This window comes from Sciurus carolinensis, chromosome 14 (genome assembly GCF_902686445.1).
Source record: "Sciurus carolinensis chromosome 14, mSciCar1.2, whole genome shotgun sequence".
In the NCBI taxonomy this organism is placed as follows: domain Eukaryota; kingdom Metazoa; phylum Chordata; class Mammalia; order Rodentia; family Sciuridae; genus Sciurus; species Sciurus carolinensis.
In genome coordinates, this window is record NC_062226.1 from 13261009 (window position 1) to 13280978 (window position 19970).

General features: G+C 50.8%; 1 protein-coding gene across 4 annotated transcripts in view; it reads left to right on the plus strand.

The window, feature by feature from the left end:
* Positions 1 to 263: 263 nt before the first annotated feature.
* Positions 264 to 19970, plus strand: part of Ggta1 (glycoprotein alpha-galactosyltransferase 1 (inactive)) — a 66016-nt gene continuing 46309 nt past the window's right edge. For 2 of the 4 annotated variants that reach the window (XM_047525292.1, XM_047525294.1), the window contains exon 1: positions 264 to 588. The gene's annotated coding sequence lies outside the window, so the exon portion shown is untranslated. The other 2 variants (XM_047525295.1, XM_047525293.1) reach the window with 2 other exon arrangements.

A 19970-nucleotide genomic window follows, 5' to 3' on the forward strand; every position in this document is an offset into this window, starting at 1 on the left:
CAAGACCCCACCCCACCCTCCGATGGTCACCCTCCACCCCACCCCCGCCCGGTCCCTTCCCGGACACCACTATCACCACGTGCAGGCCTGAAAAGGCAAAAGAGGTGCAGCAACCCTCGCCAGGGACTTTATTTTCTTTTTTGCTGGTTTCAGGCTTTTTTCTGCCTGAGTGAAAATGAAACAAACACCACCCCCTCCCCAGCAGGCAGCCTCACGCACTCGCCCTCGCGCACTGGCGGCCGGCCTCCAGCTGCTGGTGTCCGGGGCGGGGACTGGTCGGGCACCGCCAGCTGGGGCCGGCCGGGCGGGGAGCGCGCTCTCTGTCCAGCGCACGCCGGCTCCTCGCGCCCCTGCCCGCTGCCCGCGGCCCGCTGCCCGCCCGCCAGGAGGAGGCGCCCGGCCCGCCACCGGCCCACGCGGGAGGGCGGCGCGCACCCCGCCCTGGCACGCCCGGCCGCCTCCGGCCCAGGCGGCGCGGCGACAGTTCGGTCAGCGGAGGGCGCCGCCGGGGCCACCAGCCGAGGCGCGGTCCAGCCCCGAGCGCCCCCGGCCGCGCGCGGACCCTGGCGCCGGGGTTCCGAGGATCAGGTGGGTCCCGCGAGGCGCCGCCCCATCCCCGAAACTGCGAGCGGCGCGTGGGGAGCCGGCGCTGGGTGGCCTGGGCCCCGGCTCCGCGCGTGGGTGGCGGAGGTGGCGCGGGGAGCGGGGCGGCCACCGCTCCAGCCCTGGCCGGTGCCTGTCCTGCTTCTGGCCCTGCTTTTGTTCTGATGGTTTCCTCTGGTGTCCAGATCTGACCGAGGCTGTCGCCAGCCTGTGCCTGTCGCTGCCTCTGTCCAGCCTTGGAGATTCCGGCCTGCAAGACTGCGGACCCAGGGCTGCCGCTCCTGGTGTTCGCAAGGTAGGGATGGGCACGAGAGGAGGTTTTGGGATCACAGGTTATGACCAACCCACGAAGTCCTGAAAGGCAGGAGGTGTCTGTCTCGGCAGGACAGAGGAACGGCTCTGACCCATGACAAGATGGGAAGGGGGCGCCTCTGAGAAAGGGGAGCCCGGGTGGGTGAGCGGTGCCCGAATCCGGAGAATAGGAGGCTCGAAGAGCCAAGCGAGGGCCAAGCCAAAACCCAGGCTGGGGAAAGTTTCAGACACTGTAACTGGGGCGGCCAAAGTGCTTGCAGCGCGGGGGCGATGGGAGGCAAAGGGTCCCTTCAACTTTTCAAACTACCTCGTTCCCACTCAAGAGGGACACCACCCCGCGTTTGGAAATGTCAGGAAAACAGCTAAACAGAATGATTGCACAAACTCTTGAAAAGCATCCAAGAAACAGTAAAGGGGGAAAAAATGTTAGCGCGCAGAGAGAGAAAGCAGAGCAACTTGAGATTCCCCGATTTTCCCTCTGGCGGGTGGGGGCGGGGCGGAGGGCGTCAGTGCTGCTCCTCCCCCCAGGAAGGAACTGAGTGAGACCCAGGCTTTGTGACTTTGCTTGTTGTTTGCACCCACTCCTGGCTCCTGAGCAGGCCTGGCTGCCTCCTTCATTTACCTGGAAATAGGTGTGTCTCTGGAGACAGGAGGGAATAGGTGTGTCTCAGGAGGCAGGAGATGCAGGTTGGAGGCCTGGCCTTGCTGCTTTTGCTGGCAGACACTTCCCCGGGCAGGCCCCCAGGTTTCTCCACTGAGAAATAAAGATTCTGCTGGAGATCTCTAAGCAAATGCAAAGTGTATTGCCAAAGGCCAGGACCTGAAGGGGAGTGGAATAAAGGACATGATAAACTTTTCTGTTTTTCTGACTATACTGAGCACTTTTTCTACCTTCTCTGGGGGAAGTACTTTGCCTCCCCTGCCAGATGGGGCAGGATGCAGGTCTAACAGGTCTCTGTTACAGGTAACAGATGCTCCATGGCTGAATAAGGCAGTGCTGAAAGGGTCCCTAGGGATTTCTTGCTCCAGGAGATTTCAAATTGTGTCCCAGGAGGCCTAGCATCAGCATGGGGGAAGGGCACCTAGAGGGCAGGGCTCTGCACCCAACCCCACCATTCTTATTTCAGACAGAACCAGTTCAGGTCCACGTTTATCTCCTCTTTGTTTGGGGAAGTCCCAGAGGATGTTCAGGATGGTCCTCATATACCTTCTGGTCTGGTCATTTCCTGTGGAGTACCTGAAGTCAAGGGTCTGCAAAGCAATTAGGGGAAGGGCTTCCAGTGGGTGAACTTGTGGGAAACCTGTCCCCTGATTCCGAGGCCACTAGTGGCCTTTCCCTGGCCATGATGACCCAGAGCAGACGCTTCCCCAGCTTTTGGCACCAGCTCATCTAGATTCAAACCCCAGGACTCCGAGGGTTACCTTCTTAACCTTCTGGGAGAAGAAATGACTCTAAATCTCTGAGTACTTCCAGGCCTTTAGTGGGACTTTAAAATATGGGTTGGTGTCACAAGTTCCCCGTCCTAACAGGGTAGGTTAGGCATCACTAATAGAGGAGATGAAGGTTCAAGGGAAACCAAGTCACTCACTCACGGGCCCTCAGCTGTTAAATCGCAGCTGGGATTTGAATACATTTCCATCTGGCTGTAAAGCTTATGTTCTTCCGTGCATCTCTCACGGTGACTATGAAATGGTTAATGGACAGATGTCATCCAGGTCCGGGTAGGGGTGGGGGAGAATGGTGGGTGGGGAAATGTAACTAACTAGGCATTTAATATACAGGTGCTTTCATAGCAGAAATCGTATTTTGTTTGAAATGAATGTTTTCTGCCCTGTCCTGTTTATTTTAGTGCTTATTCATAGATGCTTATTTTTAAATTTTTAATTAAAGTATAATTCGCTCGCACTAAAATCCACCAAACTTATTTATTTATTTATTTATTTTTTATGGGATTGAACCCAGGGCCTTGTGCTTTCGAGGCAAGCACTCTACCAGCTGAGCTATATTCCCAGCCCTAAATCCACGGATCTGGAGTGTTTTGTTCCAAGAGTTTTGAAGTTGTTTCCATCTATGCAGCCACTGCACAAAATGAGACATAAAGTGTTTATTTGCATCAGCCTAGGAAATTCCTATTTCCAGTGAATTTTTCTTCTACCCTGCGCCGAGGCAACCATTTGCTGATTTTATTACTGATTAATTTTGCCTGTTGTTGGACTTATACTGTATGAACTCTTTCAGGTCTTCTTTCACTTGTCGTGATGTTTTGAGACTCATCCATGTTGTGTGTGAGATGAAATGCTCTTTGTTATGCCTGAGTTGTATTCCGAGGTGTGGCTATACCTCAGTGTATCTCTTCTGATAGTGAATACCTTGTTTATTTCCACTTCGAAGCTATTGTGTGATCATTCTTGTGCGAGTCTGGGAGTGAAGTTGCCGGGACACCACAATGTGTGAGAACTAGGAAGCCCTACATCCTTGACACTGTTTGTTGTTGATGGTCTTTTTGATTTTAACTATTTTGGTCTTTTTGATTTTAGCTATTTTGGTGGCTGGTTGGTGATACTTTCTGTTTTTCTAATCGAATTTTAATTTTTGGAGAAGACAGAATGAGCAGGGGCGAAATATGAAATAAGATGGTCGTGGGAGGGCCACTGTGCACCGTGATTTAGCAGGGAAGGAACCAGTGGTGGTTGCAGAGTGACCATAGGAATAGGGATTTCTGGGCTCAGGAGAGGTCTCTCTGCGTCAGTGGGGATTATTTACAGACTTGGTACTTATATTCTACAAACTGGGCAAGTTCAAGAATGCTCACAGTTTTAGATGTGACTTCCACAGCATTCATCTCACCTCACGTGTTGGGCTCCCAGTCGCCTGTTGAGCTGCCTGTTGGGTATTTCTTCTTGCATGTCTCAAGGCACTGCAACTCAACAAGACCAGGAAAGAATTCATTATCCTGTGATGACTTTCTATCATGGATCAAAGGATACATGGTGGCGCCAGACGCTGAGTGTTTAAGGTAGGAAGGACATTGGAGTGGGAGAGATAATGAATCGAGTTTATGTCAAATGTTGCACAGCAGTCCAGACAAATAAGGACTGGAAGTTGGATTGAGTAAGAAGGAGATTAGGAGCAGTTCTGGTTTAGTGGAGGACAAGCAAGCTAGATTGCAGATAGGTGGGAGGGGAAAATGTAGAGACAGCGCAGTTAGTTCTTTAAAGAAGTTTATTTGAGAAGGTCGGGGAGAGACTGAACTGTAGGGAGCTGTGGGGAGACAGGGTGAAGGAAAGGATTTTTAGGATGGAAAAGACTGGTCAAGTATAGGTTCAGGGGAAGGGTGCAGTCCAGGAAAGGGAAGGGCTATGAAACCAGGTGCTGGAGGAGCAGGAGGCAATGGGGAGAGATGATTTATGAAATAGGATGGATCATTTCCACCCGCGAAACCAGTCGTGAGTAAGATGTGAAGACTCACCAACAAGAACGTTCTTTGTTGATTCCCCACGGGCTCGCGATTCCTTATCATGGCACGTGTGGATTTTCACAATCTGCACTTCTCATTCATGTATGTGGCATGTATCAGTTAGCTTTTGATGTAGTCATGCTGCATAACAAAGCCCCAAGCTTAGCTTTTGAACTGTTTATTTTTTGTTCATAAGGTATTAGCTGCAGAAGAGTTGTGGTGTATGATTCTGTGACTCTGCTCCAGATGCTGGAGAAACAGAAGATTCGCTCCAAGTGGCTTCTCGTTGGAGCCCGAGCTCAGGGAGCGCTTCTGTTTGGTATATGTTGTTTTATGGTGAAAGCCGGAATAAGAAGGAGATGATCTGATGTCTCATAAGACCTCCATTCTACCATTTCCCACTTTCCATTGGTCATAGCCAGTCATATAACAAATCCAAAGTCAACTAGACAGAAATATACACTTTGCTTATTGGCAGGGAATGAATATTTGGAAACAGTAATCTGATTGACCATTTATGATTGTTAATATACTAGTGATCCCTTTTCTATGGTGGATAGAGTCCAAAACCCCAGTGGATGCCTGAAACCTTGGATAGTACCAAACCCTATGTAAACTGTCTTTTCCTCTAGCTGCTTAGTAACTAAAGACAGGTGGTGTACACAGTGGGGATACACTGGATGGAGGATGCGTCACATCCTGGGATGGACAGAGTGGGATGGCAGTAGATTTCATCCTGCAGTAGCATGCACATTTCAGTGGTGCAAAATTGAACACTTAGGACTTGTTTCTTTCTGGAATTTTCATGTTAGTGCTTTAGGACCATGGCTAATCATGAATAATTAAAACCCCCCAAAGCAAAACCACCATTAAGAGTTTACAGTTATAACTCAGTGATATAGGTCTTCATCTCTTTCTCTCCAACTTCATCCCCATGATGCAACCTACTGTCTGAGAGGATTGCTTAAATGTGGTGATGTGCTTTCAAGTCTCTATATCTTTGCAAATATAATCTCTCTGCCTAGGAGTAATCCCCCGTTACTTTCCCTTACTGTGTCAAAATAACTGAGAGGATCAACTTAAAAAGAGGAAAGGTTTATTTTGGCTCACAGTTTCAGAGGTTTCAGTTCATGGTCACCTGGTCCTGTGGTTTTGAACCTGTGGAGGCAGAGTACGTCATGGCAGGAGCACGTGACAGGGGAGGCCTGTTCACCTCAGGACAACTGGAAAGCATTGGGAGAGAGAAAGAGGAAGGACCAGGGTGCTATATCCCTCCCAAAAGCACACCCCCAGTGACCTAACCTCCACTAAGCGCCACCTCCTAAAGCTTCCAGCACTCCCAGTAGTGCCAGGAGCTGGGGATCAAGCCTTAACACATTGACTTCTGGAGGAAATTCATCCAAACTACCCCGCCCACCCGCCACCATCAAATCTCTGGCCTGGTTTAGTGACTCCTACGCCTCTGCCAGCTCTCCAAATAGTCCTAATCCCAGCCCCACTGCTCCCGCTTCGTTCAGGGGCACCCCCTTCCACCCGGACCCCAGCCGTTATACCGGCCGTCTCTGCTCCACCTTGTCTCTTCCAGTCAAAGCCTCTTGCCAGCCACCAAGTTCGCTGGGTGCTTTGCTCTTTCCAAGGCTGCCTCTGCCTTCAGGATAAAGCACATCGTCCTCTGTGTGGCATCCGAGATCCGGCACCAGTTGCACTCTGAACTTCCGGCCCTCGTCGCCCTGCTCCTCAGAACATCTTCTCCGGCCTCAGGAATTACTGCCATTTCTGGAACTCGCTCTGGCTTATGCCTACACCTTTCCCCCATGCCGTTGCTCCTGCTTGAAACGCTCTCGCGGCACCCTCCCCAGATCCTCCTACAGATTCCCGCTCATCTTCCAAGATCCCGCTGCATCACCACGTTCTCTGGGAAGCCCATGTCCTGCCCGCCCCTCTGTGGATGAAGCACGCCCTTCCCAGCTCCAGCACCTGGGCATCCTGCCCCACAGCCCCAGCCACAGCTTTGTCACATGTCATTCTTTCTTCCCTTCAGAGAGTACACTACTCACATGACCACAGAGCTCTTCACTTGACACACTCTGGTGGTCAGGTATGGCCTGGGGGCCTGCTGCCCAAGCTGCATCCTTAATGACTGTCAGACCTGGTACACCTCTCTGCCTGTGCCCAAAGTCTGCTGAGGGGAGCATTACCCTCACTCCTGAGAGGAAGGCCAATGGGGTTTATTTGGGGTGTCAGAGAGCAATGCAGATTTAGTGCATGGATTGCAGGTAAAATTTAACCCAGAATTATTTCTGTAAGTCCTTCCAGTTTTAGAAAAGAGGAAGTAAATAGTTTGTGTTAATCTCCAGTCAAAAAGCAGTATAGAGGCCCCAGAACCCAGTGACATGCAATCCAGACAGGCCATGGGAGTTTCCTGGACTTGGGGTTCAGCAACCTCTGTGTTAATTTTTATTGCCACATAGAGTCTTATAAAGCAGAGGCAGGGGTAGCAGCGGTGGAGCCAGTGCTGCACTCACAGTTTTGTGCCCTGGGGAAACCCCACAGCAGCTTTCAAAGGGACCTGGGCGGTAGGCTCGTGCTTCCTGTGGTTCCTTTATGGAGCTGTGTATGGTTGGCAGATGTGAATGGCAGCAAAGGGCACGATGGAACTGCCACTTGGAGCCAGGCCCAGCTCAGAGAGAGGGAGCCAAGACGCAGGGGAGCATTTGCAGTGAGCAAGTCAGAGAGCCCAAGGAGGACAGGGCTTCTGGAAGCGTGGCCAAGAGGACTGAGTGGTGTAGACAGAGTTGGTGGAGAGAAGGGCCCGGAGAGGCCCACTGACTTGAATGGCCGGCAGGACTCTGGGGAACACAGAGTGTTGACTATAGAATCACGATCACTACGCTGCCCGACAGTTTGAGAAGCAAGACCACATACTTACCTCACCTGGGCCTCACAGAAGAAGCCCATGAGGTGGAAAGAGCTGAAATTATTTCCTGATTTTACACATGAGGAAACTGAGGCTTCGAGTTTTAAGGTCTTGGACAAAGACTCTCAAGAATGAAATGGTAGAAGCTTGGCAAAGTGAAACGTGCCCATGATTCCAGAGACTTGGAGAGGCGGAGTGTCACGAGCACGTCGTAACACTTGCGGCCTGTACTGGATCGGGAACCGGGTAGGAATAAGATAACACTCACGTAGCCGGTCGTTGGTCCTCAGATGAGGTTTTATTGATGCTCGGTTCACAGCAAACGGCAATCAGTCATCGGAGTAACAGCATGCAGCGACCAGGGGCCTCGAGCTGGGGAGCACTATCTTGTCACTTGTCAGCGGGACATAGTGACAGACTCTGTCGGTGGAGTAGTGCCCGCTCGCTCCTGATCAGTCTGCAGTTTATATAGTCACATCAAAACAAGTTCACACATTACCTAATTTGTTTTTCAAGTCCCGGATTCTGCAAATTCATCTAGTAAATATTTTTACCAGTTTTACCATTAAAACTAATGTAAATTTGGTGTAAACAAACTGCCAAATGTTTTTCTCAGTGACTGCATAGTCACTGTGTGCGTCACTGCTCGTGACTTTACTTATCTTAACGCTACACACACATTTTGTTTTGATCTATCACAGCAAACAACATGTTTTTTTATAAGTTTCACAAAATGGGGTCAGAAAGCAAAATGGGAGTTGTTTGGTTCACTTCAGCAATGTTCCATACACGGAGGCAGAAGGATCACAAGTTCAAGGCCAGCCTGGGGAACTTAGCAAGACCCTGATTCAAATTAAGAACTAAGAAGGGCTGGAGATGTAGCCCAGGGGTGGAGGGCCCTGGGTCAAATAACACCCCACCCCCGCCACACACAGGCTTAAAACTGAGGCCTGACAACCAGATCTTGCCTTTAGGGTGGCTTGGAGCTCCTGGTGGCTCCAAGAAGGCAGAGGGATGCTGGGGGCAACTGTAGTGACCTTCCCTGGGGCCCAGGAGAGGATTCCTCTTAGTGCTGCTCAGATGGAAATCAGCCAGAGAGAAAGCTCTGGGGAAGAGGCTGGGGTTCCAGGCCAAGCTCTGCGATCAGTTTTGCCCAGTTTTTGCTCCATCTCACCTGGTGCTGCCATCCTTGGGAGTCACTCTTTAATGCCCTGGACAGAGCTGTCCCTAGGGTGAGATGCTGAAAAGCAAGGTGATCCTAGCCCACTCAGTGCTGGTGCTGCCTCGGTTTCCCTGTCAGCCAAATGGCACAAAGCACAAACTAGCAAACTTAAACTTCTCTCTGCAGTTCAACAAAAAGCAGGAAAAGGAAGTCCAGGCCCACAGGAAATGGATTCTTAAACTCAAACCTGAAAGGAAGAAGCAACTGTTGTCCTCAGAGGGATCCCAATTTTTCAGCTCTCTCTTGACAGTTTGGGCACCAGGAACTAAGGTTTTAGGAGATGCACCCGTTCTGGAAACTTGTGCTGTGAATCCGTTATTCAGCATCCACTGAGCTGCCTTTAATCCATTCCTTCACTTAAAATTCATCCATCCAGAATTTATTGAACTCCTATTAAGTGTTGGGCAAGAAACTTGAGATGTAGTGGTAAACAAAATACACAATCCCTGTCTGTGTGGAAGCTAGAATTCAGCTTGGGAGACAGTGGTAAAGAGCTAATCCTGTAGAGAGAGACACCAAGGAGAGGTGCGGAATGTGTCACAGTGGCCTGATCCTCTGTGGGGAGGTGGCTAAGGACACCTGCGGGTGCAGAGGGAATTGTGTATCAGGCAAAGGAAGAGGCAGAGAGAGCCAACCTTCCTGCTATCCTTCTGGCTCTTCCAGAACCCAGAGGGCCCTGGCGAGTGGAGGGCACAGAGGAACACAGGAAGAAGCAGGTCCAGGATGACTAACAGCTGCCCAGCGGAATGACGCTGGGGTTGGCAACGTCAGGAGGCAGCTGCCTGAATTCCTCCTGCCTGGGGACATCTCGAGTCCTCAGGTGGCAGCCCAGCTGTTCCTGGCATCTCTGGGGAAAGCCGAAACTCTTCCAAAATTAGGGGCAGGGTTCCTTTTAAGGTGGACTTGGGTCCTTGAGAACAGGAGTAGATTTGGGTTTGTTGATGACTGTCTAGATTTGTATCTTTGTAACACACTTGACCTTTGTATGTTAGCCAGAACCGTGCAAAGGAATGGAGACGTGCTCTTTCTAATGCAAATGTAATTGAGTGGTTAAGGAATTCATTCTGTGACTGGCAAGAAAATTCCATGAGGGGAAGTGTTCAGTGACTGAGACTAATAATACTTAGTAGCTCCTGAGAAGGTGGAGCTGTCAGAAATGATGGTTGTAAGCAACAGAAGGAGATTATAGCTCCCAGAGACAGAAAGGCATGCCTTGGAAAGATTTCCTGTTGCTCACAGCTCCCTGGAAAGGTTGGGAAACCAAGCCAGCCAGAACAAAGACTGGACAGTATAGTCAGAGTCTTGTGAAGGAGCTGATTCTAACTCTTGGTGCCACCGGGGCAGCTGCAAACAACATGTCACCAGCATCAGCCTCTGTGTACTTCCTTGGGGTGCAGAGCTGCTAACTGGTCAAGGCTTAGGTCCTGCTTCCGCATTCCAGGTACAGATGGATGGACAGGGGAGGCTTCGTCTTATTTTTCTCTGGTGGTGGATGGGGAGGTTCCTGACACTACTTGGGCAGCCACCAAGTCCATCAATGCCCCCAGAGATGGGAACATCATAGGGAACATCATAGTGCTACAGAATCCGACAGTTCTAAGGCGGTGCCACAGAGCCTCCAGGGGAGTTTTCAAAGGGGCAGCCTGACCTCACTCAAGTCACTGAACTTCTGAACCTCAGCATTCTCATGTATGAAATGGGTTGGGTCGATTTTAGAGCCATATGTCACTATTAAGTGGCAGCTGCTGTTGTCATTATTGGCCGTAGAAGTTATAGTGACCTCACTCAGCTGTTAGGAACGTAGCCATGTCCTCGAAGGAAGGAAACACAATGTATGGAATCCTAGAGCAATTCAGAAGCAGCTGTAGGCACAGGCGTTTCTACAAGGAGATTCTTTGTAGGGCTTCTCTAAATTTTTACCTCCCAGGACACTTAAAAGCAGGATTTAGTTTGTCAAAAATAAATAAACAAGACATTGTCTTGCAGGGCAGACAGATCCACTTAGCATCCACTGCTTCCTCAGTGCAGAGGCCTGAAGAGGGCGGGGGCACCCATCTTGTGCTCGGAGAGTTCAGCCCCGCTGCCCGAAGGGAAGTGCAGCCTCCCTCAGACTCAGAGGGTGGGGGTGGGGGCCAGAGTTGTGCCTGCCGATGTTTGGTGACCAGCTCTTCAAGACACAATGGCCTGATGTCTACCGATTGCCAGTTTCCATGGTGTAAATATGTCCACGGTGGCCCTTTTCCATTTGCTGCCTGAGGAGCCGAGAAGGCGCTCAGCTGTGCTCTGTGGTCTGGTATTTTCCACTCTGCCTAGATGTAATAGATAAGTAACCTCAATAGGATACAATGTAATAAGATGATTAGCAAGTGATGAGTTTTTATTTTTTTGTTCTCAGTGTAACTCATTTAATCGTAAATTTATCTAACTGAATTTTTAGTACCTGCTGTGTTTAACAACCGGCTTGCCAAATCCCTGAAAATTCTAACAATCGGATCATTAAATGTTGTAATATGTGAGTTGAAAAAAAAAAAAAATCACACACCGCATCTCCCGAACATGTATAAATTATTGTGTGTGAATTAAAAAACAACCGCTTTCACATCTGGCTCATGCAAGCCACTGTGAATCTGCTCTGTCACAGTCCTGGCTTGAGAGATTCTGAAGAGAAGCCAGCACAAAGAGGCTGTCCCTGAACACAGGGTCTTCCTGCATCCTGAGTCACTTTCTACCACGTCAGCATCTTTTATTATTTCCTTTGTAACCTTTTTTTTTTTTTTTTTTGTGGTGGGGGATGGAACCCAGGACCTCATGCATGCTAGGCAAGTGCTCCTCCACTGAGCCACATCACCGGAACAGCTTTGTGACCATTTTTGATGGCTGCAGTTTTTTCCTGTGTTTGTTTACTGCTGCAGTTTGGAGCCTTAGTTTCCCCAATGGCTCGCATGGTAAGGGCTTGGCCCCTGGGGGTTGCTGTCGGGAGGTAGTAGACGCTGTGAGAGGTGCGGCCTGTGGGAGACCTTCAGGTTATTGGGTGCCTATCCTGGGAGGGGATAATGGGAACCCAGCCCCATTCTCTTCCTCTCCTTTGCTTCCCAGGCTTGAGTTCAGTGACTTTACTCTGCCACACACTCTCTGATGGGATTTGCTGCTTTGCCACAGGCTCCCAAAAGCACCGGTGCCAACAAGCCATGGACTAAAGCTGTGCTAAAATAAACCTTTTCTCTTTATAAGTTGATCATCTCAGGTATTTGTTATAGAGATGGAAAACTGACTGGCACATTTAACAACTGGAATGTCTGCTTGCCTGTTTGGTTCACCGGAGAATTCCCAGGGCTGAGAACAGCACTGGCCTGCACGTAGTAGGCCCTCAATAAACATGAGTTGTTTGATGAATGGAGACAGGGCAAGGAGACTGCAAGGGTTCACACCCTGCCTCTCTGAACGGGGCATCTTACCTCCAGCCTCGGTTTCTTCATCTGTAAAAGACGGGGATTTGAATGGAGACCCCTAAGGTTGCCGTCAGCTGTAAAACATCTCTGTCCTGATGTCCTTCCACACAGCCTGACCCAATAGACGGCCTCGACTGAGCGATTTCAAGGTGGGAGCCGGGGCGCTGGTCTTGGGGCTGTTTTGTTCCTCTGCTCTGCAGGCAGCTATTTAACACTGAGTTCAAAATGGCTTCCCGTGGGCCTTGGGATTGGCCCAGCCCAGCCTTCTGGGCTTTGCTGAAAGGGGGCCAGACCTCTTAAGATGACAAAGTCCCCGTCCTCAGCAGAGTGGATACTGTGAGGCCCATTGCCTTTGCCCCTGAGCCGTTCCAGGGTCAGGGAGTTCAGTCTGCCTGGGCGAGCGGGTCGGGTGAGCTAGGGACCCGCAGATCCATCTTGAGCGCAGAGCCCAGCAGAGCCAAAAGGGCAGCAGCAGGAGGCCGGGGAGTCTGCTTTCCACCTTAGCACAGTTCTGCCTTTATTTCCAATATTTTGATAAAATACAGTAAGAATGAGTGACTCCGTTTCTGTCCGCGGGCCACACCTTGAGGGCCACCGCCCTGGGAGACACCAGCGGCCTCTGGCCTTCATTCTCCAGCCACTGGTGAGGCCAGTACAGATGCTTCTCGACTTACCATGGGGTTACATCCAGACAAACCCATTTCAAGTCAAAAATATCATGAATTGAAAATGCAGTTCATCCGCCTCACCTGCTGAAGATCCTAGCGCAGCAGCACCAGACACGTCAAGTGCCAGTGGTTTACCCTCGTGACCGCAGTGCTGGGTCTGCCCAGCATCACCGCCGGGTATCTTACCACGTGGCACTAGCCCGGGGAAAGGATCAAAATTCAATTTACGGTTTCTGTGCGCATCACTTTTGCGCCATCGTAAAGTCGAGAAATCCTTAAGTCGAACCATCACGGTCAGGAACATTTGTATTTGGGTCTCTGTGCTCGGCAGGTGAGAACGAGGAGGCGCAGGCAGGGTTCCAGGCGCTCCCCATTAGGAGCAGAGGGACAAGGACCACTCACCCCTTCTATGCCCCAGAAGTGAGAGCAGCCCACTTCAGCAGTCAGACATCAGTCCCTTCTCCATTCTTCTGGAAGCTGAGATAAAGGAGCCCACCCTCCTCGTGCACCCATGAGACCAGGGAAGAGGTAGGAGCAGAGACCAACCCAGAGCAACATCTTCTGCTGCCTCCAATTGCTCTGTTCTCTGGGGCGAACTGGGCTTGGGCCAGGGACTCTCCCTGTGCTACTGAGTCTGGGTGTAGCTGGAACCTTCTCAGGGGCCCAGCAACCCCGGGGCAATAGTCAGTCTCCAAATCCATCTGCTTTGAAGCAGCATTATAGGATTTCCTGCCTCAGCCCTACAGTTTCCTTCTGAAGTGCTCAGAGCCACCTGATCCCGTGTCTGCCTTCTCTGAGGGGTGAGGGGCTGTGGTCTGCAGGGTCAGCAGGCCTGTCCAAGCTCCGCTTGCCCCTTTTGTAGATGGACAAATGGGGAAGGAAAAATGATCCAGGAACCAATTAAAACAACGACAGCTCCTGCCTGCTGCGGGGTGGAGGGTGCGTTTTTCACTCTGCAGACACTATTTAGGAGCCCCACCTTCTTGTTCAGGAACCACGACGGTAGGGATTGTTATTGCTCCAGTTTGGGAAATAAGGAAACTGAGGCCCAGGAAGATTAAGAACCGTCCTAGGGTCATGACCCACACAGGACAAAAGATTTGGGATTAAGATGCACACAGGAATCTGGCACCATACCACCTGCAGAAAGAAAACCTCTCAGGTGGCAGGGAGCAAGGGAAACCCAGCCCAGAGAGGGCCAGGCTGGAGCCCAGGAGTCCTGCCCCATCTGCTTTGGTGGCTGTGTGGCACCCCAGCTGCTAATCTGCCCACTGCATGCTGAGAGGCCCTGAGGGGTGGCCGTGGCGAGGGAGGCCGAGCCCAAGGCGGGAAAGGTCCTGGGACCTGGCATCCAGGCGTTAGCTGGAGAGCTCAGAACCTCTTTGTTTCCCCTTCAGCTGGCCCGTGCGACAGAGTGAGAGCCGCTCATCCGCTGCTAGGGCACATTTCCTGTTTGTGCACAGGACCCAAGTGGAGTTTTAGGTGAAGGACCCGGAGGGCGGAGCTTCCTCACCAAAATCACAATGGTTGGAGGTGGAAAAAACCTACAGGATTGGGCCTAAACGTTTGCTTTGCAGATGGGGAAACTGAGGCTCAGAGAGTGTGAGGACCTGTCGTAATTCAAGTAGTGACTCTCACTGGTTTCTTTTTAAACTTATTTTGGTTAAATTTGAGATTACATAGCTGTGAATGTGGGAGCTGGCAGAAAACCCAGAAGTTCCCCAGGCCGTGTGCCTTAGATGAGCCTCTGAGCCGGGTGAGGAGGGACTTTCTGCAGCTCCCAGAGCTGGCTGCCGCCAGAGCCCAGAGGAAAACACGGTTTCCAATGAGCGCCTGGCTGCTGGCTGGGGCGGAGTGTGCCCAGTGCGGGGCGTACATACATCAAAAAGTCAAGCAAGTCATCCTGCTTGTCCAAAGGGTGGCCAGTGCCCTACGGGAGACGAGGGTGCGGTGAGGGGGAGAGACCTGAGAGGCCTCCCCTGGGAAGTGACCGTCCCTCCAGCACCAGAGTGGTGAGGAGGGCCAGTCCATCCATCAGGCCCCCACAGCCCACCTCACAGGTGAGGAAACTGAGTCTGCCTCTCCCTTTTTAATTTTTATTTATTTGTGTTTAAGAAAAGAGGCAGGAGCTAATGAGCTCAACAAAGGAGCTGGTGGCAGGACCCGAGTACTGGGACCCTGTTACTGTACCGAGTAAGCAAGCGTTTCCTGTCCCCCAGACCAAGGGAGCTTTAGAAAACCCTAAAACCAGCTGCCTCCTAACCGTGACCTTGAACGGGAACCTTAGTAATGTCCTTGTCTTCCTCTGGAGATTGGAGCCCGCTGGTCCTGCACAGCCCTGGTGGGGGCGTTTGCGCCCAGGTGTGCTGGTGCTGGGGTGGGGCCGGGCGCTGCGGGTGCCCCTCCTGGGCCGGGTCTGGGGGCTTTTGCCTCTACCCCGTTGTCTTGCTGTAATCCCTAGCCTGCCGCCCAGCGGCCCCACTAAGATGTAGATTTTAAAGGAACTCGAGACTCTGCATGCATGACAGCTCCTGCGCCCCCGGAAGGAGTAGCAACCTGGAGCTCTGAGGGACACTGCCTAGGGACCCCGTCACTGGTCAGGTGGGGCAGGGCGACTCAGAGGGTGCATTCCAGCTCCTTAAACCCTTCCTGGAAGCTAATTCTGCTGTCTGCTTAGGCTCAACCCTGAGCAGGAGGCCCAGGAGCCGGGCAAGGTGGACCCCTGAGGCAGGGACCAAGGGCACCCAGGCAGCTAGAGGCGCTGGCTGCCCTTCAAACCAGTATTCTTTAAATATTTGTTCACCATTTATCTGGAGTGGGGAGGGTTGGAAGAAATGGCTTTATAGTGAATACGAGCAATGGGCCTCTCCTGGATTCTGGAGTCTGCCCTACACAGGAACCTCTTGTCGAAGCAGAAGGGACAGAAACTCACTGACAAAGTCACTTTCCCAGCTGCAGTGAGTTAATGTCCTGAAAAAACACTCTCCGCTGCCCACTTTTCTGCACTTCTCCTTTTCGCTTCGGTTTGCGGTTGAACTTTTCCAAGCCAGACAGCTTCTGGGGGGAGGCTCATCACAGGATTTATTTTGGTTCTGTTTTTATTTCAAATTTATTTAAATATGGAAGAGAATGATGAGTCCTAGGAAAGACCACTCCGCATGTCACTGATGGCCTGAGCAGCTTGGGTGGATTTTACTTGGTGTCCCTGAACTTGACCCCTAGAATCAGTTAAATTACAGAAAGTGGAGCTGACATTCATATCAAAGCAGCAGTGCATTCTTGGAATACAGATATAATAGAGTTTGCCACTTTAACCCTTTCCGAGTGCACCATGTAGTGGCAGTGAGTACATTCGTAATGTTGTCTAACCATCACCGCTATCTGTTTTCCATCATCCCAAGCAGAAACTGTACCGAGTAAGCAAGCGTTTCCTGTCCCCTCTGCGCCCCTCCCCCCCCAGCTACTGGTAACCACCATTCTGCTTTCTGACTATGAATTTGACTACTCCAGCTGCGTCACATAGGTTGAATCACGCTGTTTTTCCTTTTGTATCTGGCTTGTCTCTCTCAGCCTAATGACGGCCCCAGCCTGTCAACTGCACCCATGTTGTAGCACGTGTGGGAATTTCATTGCTTCGGAAGGCTGAATAAAACACGCCATTGTGTGTGCCTCCATTTGTCCATCTGGATATCTGAGCTGGCTTTACCCTTTTGCTATTGTCAGCAGTGCTGCTTAAACATGGATATTCAACTATCTTTTTGAGTCCCTGCTTTCAATTTGGCTGGGGGGCTGCTATAACTAGAATAGGATTACGGAATCATCTGGTATTTCCATGTTTAATTTCTTGAGGTGCCGCCATATTTGTCCAGCATTTTGGATGTGTTGGTTCCATAGTGGAGATCTAGGTACGGTTTAATATTGGACTTTCTCACTCAGTTTTTCACTTGATTGGCTAGTCTCCAAAAGCATCGTACTCCACTGCGTTGCTAGATCACAGTTTTCCCTTCTACTCATTGATTTTCAGAACTACAGCAAAAGATTTTAAATGATGGTGGTAAGCAAGTTGCTCCTGGTCAATAGCCTAACAGTACATACTTGTTTGAGAACCAAGCAGGTTGCTGCCTTCAAGGACTTCTTTCCATTGCACCTAGACAATTCTCGGGATCATCGGACTCAGTGGTTTTAAAAGGTTTTTATTTTAGGCCAAGGAACCCCTACTCAAACCAGCCCACCCTCAGAGGCGTGATGCAGGGTAGCAGGCAGGTGAGCAGAGGGATGGCGTGAAGGAGGGTGAGGGGTGGGGGTTTGCTCCCTGGGACCCCGTCTCCTCTCCAGTCTCTGAGGGACTTCAGGGCTGTTTGGGGTTCTTTGGAATACAGTTTAAAACCCACCATGCTGGCCCAGCCCCTTCATTTAAAGAAGGGCTGGACACTTCAAGAGAGCAGGAGACTTGCCTGAGGTCAAGTTCATGTCTTCCTTCATTCATTCCTTTTCTTCTACACTTAGCACTGACTGCCTGCAGGTCAGAATCACTTAGGGAGTGCTTTAAAAATGGCTGTTCTCTGAGCTCTTCCCTCTGGGCCTCATAGCAGTGGGTGTGGGGGGAGACCAGGAAGGAGCTCCTACCTCTGCTGTCCTTCCTGGACTCAGGGTGGTGCTCCCCATCTTAGCTGCCTGCATTTGCAGATGCTTGTCCTTCAGCCTGGGGATGCCCTTCCCCATCTGTCGAATTCCTACTCAACCCTTAAAGCCCAGTTCAAAATTGCCTGGGGATGCCCTTCCCCATCTGTTGAACTCCTACTCAACCCTTAAAGCCCAGTTCAAAATTGTCCCAGTTCAAAAAGTGAGATGGCTTACTTCTTCCTCTGTGGCCCCAGAACATCTATCTTCACCCACTTTTCTTTCCCTCAGTCCTCTGTAACAGTTCATAATTTCCAGGCCTAGCTCCCCATTAGAACAAGGAGGAGAAATTAGGGGTCTGTCTTATCCTTATGTTTCCCACAATGCCAAGCACACAGTAGGTACCTTGTGATTGGAATTAGTATAATCCCCATATTTGGAGGATTCGAAAACCAAAGCCCAGATAGGGGCAGCATGGATATCACATAGCCCAGCAGACGCTGGAGAGTCTTGGGCCCAGTTCCCAGCTCTAACCTTCTCACAAGCGGGGCAGCTATCTGGTGTGGTCAGGGAACATTGTCCCCCAGAAACCTCATGCCTGAGTCCCCCAGCATCCCCCAGCTCAGGGGTTTCTGAACCGCAGTGAGTTCTGCATGGCTTGTGACTCGACATACCTGTTTTGACACCTGGGATTTACCTTCTAATACCTCAGCATACACAGTATGGAATAGTATGTGAGACCTGTGTGCAGAGACCAAGAAAGCAGGTCCCTGGGGGTGGTCCGCCAGCCTGCCCTCGAGGAGGCCCGTGTTACCTCCAGAGGCAGCTGCTGCAAGCCCCCCTGTTACCCTATCTGTGGATCAGCAAGTGGTGCTTTCCAGTTAGCACACTGGGGGCTAAAAATTGATTTTTTATTGGGGAAAAAAATGGAACTTGTTAATTATCATGATGAATGTTACAGACGTGTCAAATTGCGGAAATTCAAGGTCATTGTGATGTGTGGATGTCCTGGAGTAGTGATTAGTCACTCCCTGCCCTTGGGCAAACATGACAGAAGATTCTTCTACTCTGTCTCACCGGGGAACTCTGGGTTCCATTGGGATGGATGGAGGACAGAATCCTGCCCCTGGAATCCGGGTTTCTCAACCTGTCTTGTCTGGGACCCCGTCAGCTTCCTGGAAACCCTGCAAGAACTCTTTTGAGAATGTTTTTACATGTGAATTTGAAATAAATGGGGTGAGTGTGGAAATGAGTCATGTTAAACAGTAGTTGTTTTTGACACTAGGGGCCAAACCTCAGATCGGTCGAGCGGAGCTGTGTCCTCATCTGGAAATGGGGACGAGTCCAGTGCTGACCTCACAGAGTTAGTCAGCACGGAATGAAATAATGAGCGGAATGTGCTTGAACCTGGCTTGGTGTGGAGCCCTCGGTTAATAGCGGCATTTGCTCTTGCTCCTGCTGCTATTATTCCAGTTGTTGTCCTTATTAAGAGGATTAGATAAGATACAGATCCCTGTGTACAAGGAGTTTAAATCTAGAACGGGAGAGAAGACACACATAAGTGATAGTAATTAATGAACCAGGTAAAAGGTGCAAAAAAGAAGCCCAATAAAGGGCTGAGGGATTTCAGAAGGACTGAAGCTGGGAGCAGCCTGGCTTTGGCCCTTAGCTGTCTGAGCACGGGCAAGGAACCGCACCGCTTCGAGACTGCATTTCCTTCTCTGTAGAATGGAGATAATAGAATCTGCTTCCCAGGCCCACTGTGAGCTCCACCTCTCCCATGATCCACTGACTGGACCATGTGCCCATCGCAGCTTTTCGGCACCACCCGCTCCTCGCCCTCCTGGCGCATGACCAGCCAATCCCTAATTGTGGATGGATCCGTCAGTTAGCATCTCTGCCGCTGTCGCCTGGGCCAGTGGATGGACATGTGGCTGGTTCTGTTGTGACCCAGCAGGTTGCTGTGCTGTGGGCACCTACTCTTCCATTCCAGTTAGTGTCCTGCCCCAGGGCTTTTGACTGCGGCTCTCAACCTATCTGCTCTGATCAAATGACTGGCCTTCCTATGTCGTAGGAAAGGGAGGCCAGAGAGAGCATGCTGCACTTCCTCATAAGTCCTTTCCAATTCAGCCAGTGTTCCCCGCTCTTGGGGACGAAAGGAGGAGGGGTGTTCCACAGTGCACTGGAGAAATTTCTTGCTTCCACTTTGCTTTCCTTAATCACACAGGACTCTTTAAAAAGACAAGTTTTCTGGGGAAGAAAGTAACTATAATGGTTAATTTGAATTGTCAACTTGATTGGATTAATAGATACCGATGATTTAGAGGCCTCTGGGTGTGTCCATGAGGGCGTGTCCAGGAATGATTGGAATGTGGGGTAGTGAACTGAAGCAGAGCCCCTCCCTAAGCATGGGCAGCTCTGCCCAATAGGATGGAACAAAAACTGGAAGAACAAGGAAGCAGATGCAGATGCAAGCTCGGCCCTTCTTGAGGGGGTTCTTAATCGCTGCTTCCATCATCTGAGGATATCGGACTCTCGCTTCTTTCCTTCCAAAGCAGACTCTGCCAGTGATTCTCCAAGTAGCTTCCAGAACTCCAGTCTCCAACTAGGGTAGCTCTGTTGATCTTTCTTGTTTAGGGGCTTCTGTGTCTTGGACTGCACAGCTGCTGTTCCTCCAGCTCTCTAGCTGCAGACAGCCATTGTGGACTATCTCGTTTCTGG